Here is a 13,622-nt window from a genome sequence, read left to right on the forward strand (position 1 = left end):
TGTGTGCGTGTGTGTGTGTGTGTGTGTGTGTGTGTGTGTGTGTGTGTGTGTGTGTGTTCTATCAGCTCTGTTCCTCTAGAGAACCCTGACTAGAACAGATTTTGGTACCAGAAGTGATTCAAGAGGAAAAAAAGTATAAGGATGAATTTTTAAAAAGTATCTGGGATAGGTTTTCCAATTTCCCAACATCTACAGTTACTGAAGCCTCTCCTGCTAGCTTGGAGAGTGCTGAAAGCCCATGATGTTTACTATTAAATGCACATAAGGAGACAAATGTATTTGTTTATCCTGATTCACGAATTGTGGGAGGCAATGCATTTGGTGACTCCATACATAAAACTTTTTAAAAAAATTGTGGAAAAATAAGGAAAATTATTATGTTGGCTAGTTGTTCTTAGCATCTGTGGATAAATTGCAAAGGAAAAGAATGTGCTCCATGATAAAATTAACCAGCTTCTAGAATTTCAGAACCCAGTGAAGGGCAACAATGAACCCAGATAAAACTGACCTGCTCAAGATGTGCATAAACATTCTAAAGGTTTCTGAGTGTGCCCTGCAAGAGTGGCTTCTCTCCAGCAGCCACAGAGCTCAAGTTGTAGAAAATCAAGCAGAAGCCCTCATTGATAAGACTGGTTGAATTTTAGAGAAAATTCAAGTCCCAGCCTCAGTTAAAGTAAGAGTATTAACTGGCATGGGATCCTGGAACTTGGGATGGAGATGTGAGGGAAGACCCTAATGAGGCTGCGAACTTTAACCCTGACATTGTCAGGGGTTTAGCTGAGGAAGTAGACTCTCTACCCTCAGCAGATGTACTCTCCCCTTATCCCCAAAATGTTGCTTTTTGTCTTTGACTGAGGAAATTAATCCTTCATTGTCTGATCAACCAGCAGTGACTTTCCCTGGAGGAGATGCCAAGAAAGACTTTACTGACGTCCCCCATGGCCCACCTATAATTACCTTGAGACCTATAACTAAATTTAAGGCTAAGCAAGCTCCTAGAGAGGAGGTAGAAAGTGTGGTCCATGAGGAGTTTCACTACACTACTGAAAAGCTTAATGAGCTTGCTAATTCCTTTGAGCAGCAGTCTAGGGAATGTGTAGGAATGGATTTTAAGGATACTATGGGATACTGGTGGAAGGAATGTAAAACTGGATCAGGCTGAGTTTATTGATATGGGCCTGCGCTGTTTAATTCTAGGTTTAATATGAATGCTCATATGATTTTTCCATTAATTAATTTATTATTCACTTTACATTATGATCACAGCTCCCCTCCAAGTGCCCCCCTCGCACAGCTCCTTCCCCATCCCCCTCTCCCTTACTCCTCTGAGAAGCAAGAGGTACCACTTGGGTTTCAACCCACCATGAACATCAAGTCACTGCAATACTAGGCACATCCTTTCCCAGTGAGGGCAGACAAGGCAGTCCAGTAAGGGGCACAGAATCCACAGACAGGCAACAGAGTCAGAGATAGCTCACACTTCAGTTGTTGGAGAACCTGAATAAAGACCAAGTTGCACATCTGATACATACATGGGGGTAGGGTAGCTAGTTCCAGCCAATGTGGTTCAGTCACTGGAAGCCACAAGACCCAAGTTAGTTGACTCTGTTGGTCTTCTTGTAGAGTTCCTATCTCTTCTGGACCCCTCAATCCTTCCCCCAAATCTTCCACAAGATTCCTCCAAGCTCTGTCTAATGTTTGGCTGTGGGTCTCTACATCTGTTTTTGGTCAGCTGCTGGGTAGAGTCTTGCTCACAGTTTTAAAAGATGTCAAAAGTTTATTTGAATGGTGTTAGTGAAAATTTTCAAGTGGTTAGATTTTCTCTAATCCAGATTTCTTCCAAATAACTGAAACAGAAGCTATGAGATTTATTTAACAAGCTTTAAGGCACAATAACTGAGCAGATATTAGTCTATTCTAATTCCCTAAATGAATCTAGCTATTTCCAAGCCAAAGTATCTTTGGCTCTTTCTCATCCTTGTGTGTCCTCATGGTGTCTCCTGATACCTCACCTCACCCCATGTCAAATCCTCTTTTCTTCCCTCTCTCTCTCCTTCCCCAGGCTCGGATCAGAAGCTCTTCCCTGCCTAGTAACTATTCCCTGCCTGTTACTATTTCCTCTGCCTAGTCATTGGCTGATCAGCTTTTTATTAAATAATCAGATAATTGGGGAGAAATGCTTATACAACATTGTGACAGGAGATTCTTAGGCATTACAATGCCAAGTCCAGATTATAATCAGATATGGATGCACAATGATCATCATTTGAATAATATAAGGATAATCTTTACACAGTGCACAATAACATTATGCCAACAGAACGGTTAGCTGAAACACTTGTCAAAAGATGGCCTACTGAGAAACTGGAGGTGGCTAATATGCCTGTCTTAGTGTTGATGAAGGGATTTTGAAGGTTGAGGAAATTCCAGTTCAAGAGTAGTACACTGTGTAAAACCTATGTGAATCCTCCACAAGGAGGCCCAGAAGACATGCCCTTCACTAATCCTGTAAGACACAAAATGGTGAGAGGAGCAGCAGCACGTCTGAAGAGCTTTGCTGTTTCCCTTTCCCTTGTGCCAGACCTTAGAGTTGGAGATATTCCTGCTAAATTAGATAAATTAAATGCAATGGATTTAATTAGTCCCTGAAGTAGGAGGGGCCAAGTAGTAGCACTGAGCTGCAAAAGACAAGGTGATCATAGTTATCAAAGTGGGCAGCATAAACAAAACAATATCCATAATGGCTTGACCCCGAAAAGTCAGCAAAGACAAAGTAAATTTTATGGTGGCATGACTTCTGTGGACCTTTAGTAACAGCTAATCAATCATGTTGCTCCCAGCTATAAAATAGATAAGAAGCCTATTGAATTTTTGTTTGATCTATATAAACAGAAAAAAAAAATCTTAAACATATTAAAGAAAGGCTACATTGGTTCATGGCAAAAGGGAATCTCAGCCCATTAACCCATTTCCAGACTTGAGCCAGTTTGCAGACCCAGAATCCTTGAAAGGATTGTCAGAGTCCCCTGAGGAAGGACCTTGATAAAATACCTTATAGTTTTACTGTTAGCCTTTCTCTAGTCCTTCCTGCAAGAGTCCTATGACCTTGCACAAGGGGAACTGTCGACGGGGGAAGGGAAGTAGACTTTCTGGGGCCCATTGGATACTAGTTCTGAACTGACACTCATTCTGTGAGACCCCAAGAAAGGCTGTGGCCCTCCAGTTACAGTAGGGGCTTATGGAGGCAAGATGATTAATAGAGTTTTGGCTAAAGTCCAACTCACAGTAGGTCCCATGGTCCCCAAACTCATTCTGTAACTATTTCCCCAGTTCCAGAATGTATAATTGGGATAGAAACATTTAGAAGTTGGCAGAATTCCCACATTTATCCCCTTACCTAAGGAGTAAGAGCAATTATGGTTATCATGGCCAAATGGAATCCATTGGAGTTGCCTCTACTGGGAAAAATAGTGAATCAAAGAAAATACATCCCAGGAGGAACTGAAGAAGTTAGTGCCACCATCAAGAATTGGAAAGAATCGGAAGTGGTGGTTCCCACCACATCTCCTTTTAACTCTTCTATCTGGCCAATGCAGAAAACAGGTGGATCATGGAGAATGTCAGTTGACTACTGAAAACTCGACCAAGGAGTGGCTTTAACTTGCAGTTACTGTATCAGATATGATATTCTTTCTTGAGCAGATAAACTCATTTCCTGGTATGTGGTATTCAGCTATTGATCTAGCAAGTGCCTTCTCCTTGGTATCTGTTCCATAAGGAACACTAGAAGCAGTTTGCTTTCAGTTGGCAAGGCCAGCAGTATACCTTCATGGTTTTACCTCAGAGGTATAGAACTCTTCAGCCCGGTATCACAACTTAATTTGAAGGGATCTTAATCATCTGTCTTTTACACAATATATCACATTTGTGCACTACATCGATGATCAAGTGAGTAGTATGTATCAATCACTTTGAACTTTTTGATAACACATATGTGCGCCAGAGCATAAAAAATAAATCCAACCAAAATTTAAGGGCCTTCTACCTCAGCTGAAATTCTTCAGAGAGGAGCCCAGTGGTTTGGGGCATGCAGAGATATTCCTTCTAAGGTAAAGAATAAGTTATTCCATCTGGTCCTTCCCACCACCATGAAAGAAGGACAATATTTAATGGGTCTATTTGGGTTCTGGAAACAGCACATTCCTGCCTTGGGTATGTTACTCTGGTCCATATACCAACAACTCAGAAAGCTGCTAGCTTTATGTGGGACCTGGAACAGGAGAAGGCTCTCACCAGGTCCAGTATGCTCTATCACTTGGACCACATGATCCAACAGGGCCAATTGTACTTTAAGTATTAGTGGAAGATAGGCATACTTTTTGCAGCCTTTGACAGGTTGCTATAGGTGACTCACAGAAGAGACTTTTGGGATTTTGGAGCAATGTTCTATCATCATCTGCAAACAATGACTCTCCCTTTGAAAGACAGCACATGGCCTACTATTGGACCTTAGTAGAAACTGAACATTTGACAATGGGCTACCATGTTACCATATGACCTGAGATGCCCATCATGAGCTGAGTATTATTATCTGATCCACCAAGCCATAAAGTTAGATGTGCATAGCAACAATAAACTATCCAGTGGACGTGGTATACATGTGATCCAGCTTGAGCAAGTCTTCAAGACCCAAACAAATTATACGGAGATGTGGCCCAAAGGCCTATGATTTCTATTCCTGGTAGAATGCAGTCTGATCCCAGACATGCACTTATAACCTCATAGAGTATGTCCTATGATCAGCTAACTGAGGAGGAGAAGGTTGGGGCTTGGTTTACTGATGGTTCTGGCATATTAGGTAGGCACCACCCAGAAGTGGAGAGCTGCAGTATTACAACCCCTTACTGGGACAACCCTGAAAGATACCAGTGAAGGGAAATCCTCACAGTGGGCCAGTACCCATGGTCATACATTTTATTCAGAAAGAAAATTGGTCAGATAAGCAATTGATCATTGACTCCTGGGCTATAGCCAATACATTGGCTACACAGTCATGCACTTGTAAAAACTTTTGGATGGGTTTCTCCAAAGGGGTGAAGGATGTGAAGATGTCCCATGTAGATTTTCATCAAAAGGTGACTTCATCTGAGGAGGAGTTTAGTAAAGAAGTAGATAGTATCACCTGTTCTACGGACAGTCAACCTCTTTTCTAGCCATTTCTGCCATTGCCCAGTGGGCCCATGAACAAAGTAGCCACAGTGGCAGAGATGGAAGTTATGCATGGGCTTGCAAACATGAACTTTTACTTACCAGGACTAACCTGGCTACAAATTCTACTGAGCATCAGATCTGCCAAAAGCAGAAACCAACACTAAGTCCCAGATATGGTACCATTCTCCAGGGTTACCAGCTAGCAGCCTGGTGACAGATTGACTACATTAGACCACTTTCCCCATGGAAAAGACAATACTTTGTCTTTATTGGAGTAGATACTTATTCTGATTGTAGATCTTCCTTTTCTGCACATAATTCTTCTGACAAAACTACCATCTATGGACTTACGGAATGCCTTATCTGCCATCACAGTATTCCACACAGTATTGCTTCTGACCAAGGAACTCACTTCACAGCCAGAGAAGTACAGAGTAGGCTTACAATCATGGGCTCCACTGGTTTTATCATGTTCCCCACCATCTTGAAGCAGCTGGAAAGATGGAATGGCTTTTTGAAGATGGAGTTGTGGTATCAATTTAGTCACAACAGCCTGAAGTGCTGAGGTAGGGTTCTCCAGAAAGCAGTATATGATTTGAATCAGCATCCAATATATGATATGGTTTCTCCTATACCTAGGATCCATAGGTCCAGGTATCAAGGGATGGAAAAGGAATAGTTCCACTCATCATAACACCTGGTGATGCACTAGGAAATTTTTTGTTTCCTGTTCCTACAACCTTACGTTCTGCTGGCCTAGAAGTTTTGGTTCTGAAGCAGAGAACACTCCTTCCAGGAAACACTGTAACCCTTCCAACTGAACTGGAAGCTCAGACTTCTCCCTGGCCACTTTGGGATTCTGATGCCTCTAAGTCAACAGGTCAAGAAAGGAATAACAGTGTTAGTAGGATGATCTAGATTACCAACAGGAAATTGTATTTCTTCTCCATGATGGAGGTAAGAAAGATTATGTCTGGAGTGCAGGATAGCCTTTAAGGTGTCTCTCAGTGGTACCATATTCTGACTAGTTGGGAAACAACAGCCTAATCCAGACAGGGTGACAAAGGGCACAGACCCTTCAGGAATGATAATATGGGTCACTCCTCCAGGAGAAGAGCCAAGACCTGCTGAGGTGCTTGCTGAGGGTGGAGGAAATACAGACTGGGTAGTAAAGAAAGGTAACTAAGGCAGCATGACCAACTGAAGAAATTATAAATGAGCATTATAATTGACATGAGTGCTTTTGTCATATATTGCTAAGAATGTATCTGTACATTCCTTGTTTCCTTTCCTCAATTATTATCATATAATATAACATCAAGTAAGAGAATATCAGTGGTTATAATATTTATGCTTTGAGATACCAAAAGAATGTCCCTCAAGGGAGATTGGCACCTATTCTGAAATTTATAATGCATCTATGGTTGTATGAGAAATAGATACATCAATGTTAGGCATAATCATGACCTGCCTGTTGTTTTCATTTGGACATTACACATGACATAAGGAGTTATGATTGTGCGTGTACAATTGACATGGAGTGGGCTTGTGGTGGCTATTTTTGATTATCAGCTTGACTACACATAAACACACCCAAGTGACTGGATGCACCTGTGAGGGATTTTTTTTCTTAATTAAATTATTTGAAGTGGGCAGAGCCAACTTTAATCTTGATCTTTTGAGGTGGGAAGATCCACCTTTACTCTGAGCCTCACCTTCTGTTGAAAGCCTACATAAAGGACCTGGAAGAAGGAAGCTTCCTCACTTTGCCTGCTTGCTTTCACTGTTGCTGGCAAGTCCATTCCTTCTCTGGCATTAGAGCCTACTTGTTCAGGATTCTTGTCTATACTAAAGATCAGCTGAGACATTCAGCCTCATGTACTGACCTGGATTCTTGGACTTTCTGTTGGTAGACAGCCCTTGTTGGACTAGCTGGACTATAGCCTCCAAGCTATTCTAATAAATCCAGTAAATTCTATCCATTCTATTTCACCCTGAATAATACAGCATCATAGCAAGGTAGAAATACTGTTTGTTTCCCTCTCTTGTGAACTTGCATGGAGCTTTCTGATACCATGAAAGCTAGTCTCCATAGAGGAGGCTTTCAGATCATATCCAGCTCAGGAGTCTTTGGACCCTACTTCTCCATGGAATTTTTAATAATAGGATGTTGGGGCCTGCTAATTAAGGTCAAATTCTACCATTGTCAGGATAACCTTCTGAGCAAAGTGTAAGCACCCTTCCTTTACCAGCAGGACTTCTCCTTCTCTGACCTTGTCTGAGGAACTTGAAAGCCTTGTATCCTCTACCTGAGGAATATCATGCAGTCCTGCACCCGAGATACCTAGAATGCCTCCCCATGCTAATGAGGCATCTCAGTACCTTAGCCTTTAGCCAATGACTTCTGCCCACCCTGTATATTCTTAAAAGAACTGTAACACTAAGATCCTTGGAGAGGCCTTCTCCCCAACCCTCTCACCCCTGGTATTCATTCCCAGCTGGACCAAAATCCTGCACAACTACACTCACTCTGGATTCTGCTTCATCCTTCCAGCCCTGTGTGCAGCAGTGTCTGGACACCCTGAGAAAGAGAAAGCAGAGAGGAGAGCTGCAGGGGTGAAGAACCACAGTTGCCAATCCCAAATGCAAACCACAATAGGATCTTAAATTCCATCTTGGGAAGACAACCAATGACAACAGCAGTAGACAGTAGTGTTTGGGGTGTCTCTTGGAAAACTGTGGCCAATAACTCAAAAGGGGTTTTTTCATGCCTGGTGACAAGGTTTTTGTTATAGAATTCTATGGTTCTTGGGGAGAATGTTGCCAGCCCAGATGGGAAATTTCTATTTAAACAACACACACACACACACAGAGAGACAACCACACATACATACGTATGCGTATGTGTGTGTGTTTGTATATATGCATATGTATATTGCATATATGTTATTATATATAATTTTAGGTAGGTATAAAACAATATGATATTTTATGAGGTTTTCAGACATCTTTAATAGTATTTATTCCCTTCCCTTCTCTGTATTTATTTCTTCCTTCTCTACTTCTAGCCCCCCATTTTTCCTACTTTCTCTCCAAATCATTTGTACCCTGTTATCCCCCCTCTTTTGCTCCCACATGGTTCCCTTTTCCTTCCTGGGTTTCTTCAGTTACTCCAGATTGTACACTCACATCTGAAGTCTTAGAGCTAGGAACCACAGATGAGGGAGAACACACCACGAGTGTCCTTCTGGGTCTGAGTTACCTCACTCAATATGATCTTTTCTAGTTCGTTCATTTTCCTGAAAGTTCACCTTCATTTTTTTTAACAACTGAATAGTGTGTGTACCACATTTTCATTATCCATTGGTCACGGAAGGATATGTAGGCTGTTTCCACCACAAATTGTTGTGAATAAAGCACCAATGAACATGGCTAAGCAAGTACTTGTGAAGTAAAATGTTGAATCCGTTGGGCACATGCAAGAAATGGTATTGCTGTGTCATAGACTAGGTTTTATTGTTAGCTTTTTAAAACTCCCCACACTGATTCCCAGAGTGGCTAGACCAGTTTGCAATACCACAATCAGTAAATGAATACTCCTCCCCTCCCCTGGCTGCCCTCCATCCTCTCCACCACTTGTTTTGCTGGTCTTTGCCATTCTTACTGGGCTAAGAAGAAATCTCAAAATTCTTTTGATTTGTACTTCCCTAATTGCTAGAAATGATAAACATTTTTTGAGACTGTACTTACACATTTTCTTTCTTCTTTTGAGAACTCTCTGTGAAGACCTGTTCTTGAATGTGTCATTTTTTGTTCTTAAATTATTTATGAATTCTAAATATTAATCCTCTGTAATGTGTACAGCTGGCAAAGATTCTCTCCCATTCTATGAGCTTTCTTTTTAATTGATTCTTCGTTTAGCTGTGAAGAAGCGTTTTAGTTTTAAAAGTCCCATTTGTCTATTGTTGGCCTCTAGTTCTGAACAAATGGGGTCCCATTAATGAAGTCTTTTTTGACATACACATCCTATAAGGCACAGCTTATACTTTCTTTTGCAGTATTAGTATTTCAGGTTTAACATTTAGGTCTTTGTTCTATTGGAAGTTAGGAAATCAGAATGGATACAGGACTGTCTACATCAAATTTCTCAATTCTCTTCCTCAAGTCTTGTTGAGAATTAGCTGAAGCAATAATGCAAAAGAAGGAAATTAAAGGGATTCAAATAGAAAAAGAAGAACCAAAACTTTCCCTACTTGTAGATAACATGGTAGATAACATGATATTATACATAAGATATCTCAAAATTTCTGTCATATTTTTCCTAGAAATTACCAACAATCTAGCAAGACAAAGAAATGACTTGAAAAATCAATATCCTTTTATATGCCAACAACAAATATCCAGAGAAAGAGATCATGGGCAAACTTCCATTCACAACAGTCTGTCTCAAAGAAAGTAACACACCTAGGAACATACCGAGCCAGGGAAGTGGAGGACCTCTACAGTGAAATTTTTAAATCTCTAGGGAAAGAGATGAAGACTAGTACTGGAAAATGGAAAGACATCCCATGCACACAGATTGGTAGAACTGATGTTGTTAAAATGGCAGTTATACCAAAAGTCATTCATAGATTCAATACAATCCAAATCAAAATCCCCACCTCACTCTTCACAGAAATAGACAAAAAATTACCCTAAAATGCATATAGAACCACAAAAGGCCTTGAATTGTCAAAACTATCTTGAGCAAAAGGGAGCAATGCAGGAAGGATTATCATCCCAGACCTCAAGATATATTGCAGAACCATAATAATAGAAACAATATGGTACTGACACACATACACAAAACAGACATGTAGAGCAATGGAAGAAAATCAAATACCCGAGTATGATTATTGTGCATAACTACATCCATCTAATATTCAACAAACATACTAAAAACGGACACTGGAGAGAAGACAGCATCGCCAAAAATCATGGTGCTGGGAAGACTAGATGTCCACATGCAGAAGAGTGGAATTAGACCATGTCTATCACCTTGCACAAAAGCTAACTCCAACTTGATCAAAGACCCAAGTCTGCTGATTCCTCAGCTTTGCCCTCAGCGCCCTGCCTCTGGAGAATGGTCTTAATGACTTTCAGAGGAAGTGATGGGGGCTTCCTGGCTCCAACATGTGTGAAAGGGCCATAGATCTGAGGGCAGATCTGATGGCTAATTAAGCATGATAGGTGAGACTGTGCCTCTCACACTTCCCAGGCAGAGAGCGGCTCTGGAATGAAAGGTGAGCTGCTTGTTTAAGGGAGGTGGGTGGTCCCCAGTAGATTTTCAGATTAACCTAAGACCTAGACTTAAATACAAAGGGGTATGAAACTTTGGACACCAATCAGGATAAGTATAAGCCAGGAGAGAGGTCCCCTTTGATTTATAACCCTCCAGGGACAGGGGGAAAGAGGCTCTAGTGAGAGACCCTAGGGGCAGGATGTCTTCGGGCAGGAAACAAAGCTCCCCTAACCCCCTCTTACGTGATTTTGGAAGAAGTTTCCAGAGCTTTTGCCTTACTTAGCAATCACATTAGCCCTCGTCATCTTTTAGCGCAGCAAGGAGCATGAAACCAGCTTTCTTTACCTTCTCACAGCCCTCAGGAGTTTTGGGTTATTGAGCTCTTCTCTCAGAGAGGAGCAGCCCACAGTCTCTCAGGTTCCCTGGGTCAGGTCATAAAAGTTTCATGCAGGAATATTCCTGGAAGTCTGAGACAAATAAGATACTTACGTGTTGGGGTTTAGGGAATTAAATTTAACACTGTTTTTAAGTTTCCGTTGGAAGGTAGAAACAGGAGTCTTGGTGACAGACACAGGCAGAGCTGATCAGAGGCTGCGGCTAAGGTCACTTAGAACTGTCTTCTCCTCTAGATCCACATGGCCAAAAGTATTATGTGTAGGACATGAACTAGTTAATATGAGGGACACCTGAGCCCGGTCTGGAAATCTGGCTGTGAACATAATGGGATGTGTGTCACAAGGTTATGAGCAATGGGATTATCTCTTCCCGAACACGGAGACCCAGAGGAGAGAAAGTCTTCCCACCAGCACGCAAAGGAGCAATGGAAGGAAAGCCAAAAGGTTTCCAACAACTTAGCTTCAACTAAGTAAGTTTGGAATGTCTTTGCATACTCCCAGAAGTTACGAGCTATAGCTGGGGGAGGGAGTTAATTTGGGGCCTCCACCTAGGCAATGCCTCTTAGAATCCCAACTTTTTCCCTCTAAAAGAATCAGCAATGGTTTGCACTTTGCAGGAATAGTGTGAGTTTTATTTTTAAGCTGAATGACCAAAAGTTCTAGACTTCGAGCCACAAGTAATGCCCTCTCTCGTGGAAGCACGGGGACTTTGGTCATCAGGTAGAAGCGCTTGCTGTGTAGAAGATGCATAGGAATTCTTCCTATCCTCCTCATGCTGCTGTTCTAAGAATGGAAGGTAGAGAATTCTTCAAGGAAAGAAATTTTAAATATGTTTAAAATATCTCCCAGCCATTTTGTAGTTCATCTTTTGAAGACCCTCTGTTTAATTTCATGTCTCATCTTTAAATTCGCTTGTTTTCTTGATTTTTCATCTTTTAGGTTTTTATGTAGTCTAGATATTAACACTCTATCAGGTGTTTAGTTGGTAAAGATCTCCTGTTTTGTAGGTTGCCTCTTCATTCAAATGATGGTGCCCTTTTCTGTGCATGTGGTCCCATTTGTCTTAATGACTGTACCATGAGGGGCCTGTTCAGAAAGTTCTTTTCTGTGCCTGTGTGCTCAATTGTAGTTTCTACTTTCTTTTCTATCAGACTCAGGGCAGTAAGTCATATGTTGAGGTCCTTCCTTGATTCATTTGCAGTTGAGTTTTGTGCATGGTGAAAGACAAGGATCTGCTTTCATTCTTCTATATGCAGCTATCTAGTTTATGTGCACCTATCAAGTTTGACCAGCATTATTTGTTGAAGATGATGTTATTTCTCCAGTGTGTATTTTTTGGCCTCTTAGAAAAGCAATAAGGTGTTCTTCCTAAGCATTCAGATCCTCAATTCTATTCCATTGGTCAGTGTGTCTGTTTTATGCCAGCACTGTGTAGGTATTTGGTCAGTTTTGTTGTTGTTGTTGTTGTTGTTGTTGTTGTTTTGTTTTGTTTTGTTTTTAATCGTAATAGCCCTGTATGGCATAAATACCTCTAGCATTTTGTTTATTGCTCATAACTATTTTAGTCTGAGCTTCTTTATGTTTAGATATGTAATTTAAGATTTTTTCCATTTCTATGAAGCAAAGCATTGGAATTTTGATAGAGATTGTGTTAAATCTGAGCAGGCCAGTGTTTGGACATCTTTCTGAAGGTGACAGGATTCAGCAAAGGACCACATAAATATTAACAGCATCACTTTACCACCCCCTATCCCAGACATAGCCTTTATGTGCCTAGGAACCCACATCTCTGCCAGCTTTAGCAAAGTACACAGCCAGAGTTCCCACAATTCTCTGCACAGGCCAAGCTATTCTCTAAGGAAGATGTAGTCATTGGGTAGAAGCCGAATAGCTGTTCCAAGAGAGGGCTCCTGTTAGATAAATCCACTGTTATGTTACAGTAAGTGGTAGAGGGGATATGAGACAACTAGTGTAAAGGGAAAAGGGTTGTCTTGGTTCACAGTTTTGTTTCGGTCGATGCTGACTGGCCTTACTGCAACCCCTTTCACCAGAGAAAATCTGATAGAACTCCGGTGTATAAACATATCAAATGAGTATAGCAATCAAACATTTACTGAGAATAAAAAATAAAGAAGTTTACTTTAAAATAATGATGTGGTATTTGTATAATTTTATCATTTATTAAAGATGAAAGACGATTTGCAGACTAATGGAATGGATGTATTTTTCTGATTTTTTCATAAATCATTATATCTTGGCTGAACATTCAATGCTGCGGGGTACAGAGAATCTTCAGTGTCTTTTAGAATTGTTCAATATTTGAATTTCATAGTATTCTATGCCAGGAATGATGCTTCACATAAGCACATTGCATAGAATGACAGAAGTGTGTTTAGGGCTATTCAGAAGTGATTGGAAATTCTGCCCTAACTTCAAGCCAAAATTCATGATCTTTTAAAAGTGAAGCTTAGGTCAGAAACACAGGATTTTTTAGATTCAAACATTGTACCACTTTACAGACTGATGTACATGCTAAAGAACAATGGCAGGAAAATACTGAGTCTTTTTTTTTCATAATTAAGTCATGTTTTTATTAGAGTGGAAAACTTTGGTAGAACAGTAAAAACACTACAATTCACAACACACAACAGTTTGGATCTGAGCTGAGGTGTTTCAGAGAGCCTTTGCTGGTCTTTCCCAGGATAGCAGCACTATCCTGTTGTGTGAGGAATGTT

The sequence above is a fragment of the Mastomys coucha genome, unplaced genomic scaffold, assembly GCF_008632895.1.
Source record: "Mastomys coucha isolate ucsf_1 unplaced genomic scaffold, UCSF_Mcou_1 pScaffold9, whole genome shotgun sequence".
NCBI lineage: Eukaryota > Metazoa > Chordata > Mammalia > Rodentia > Muridae > Mastomys > Mastomys coucha.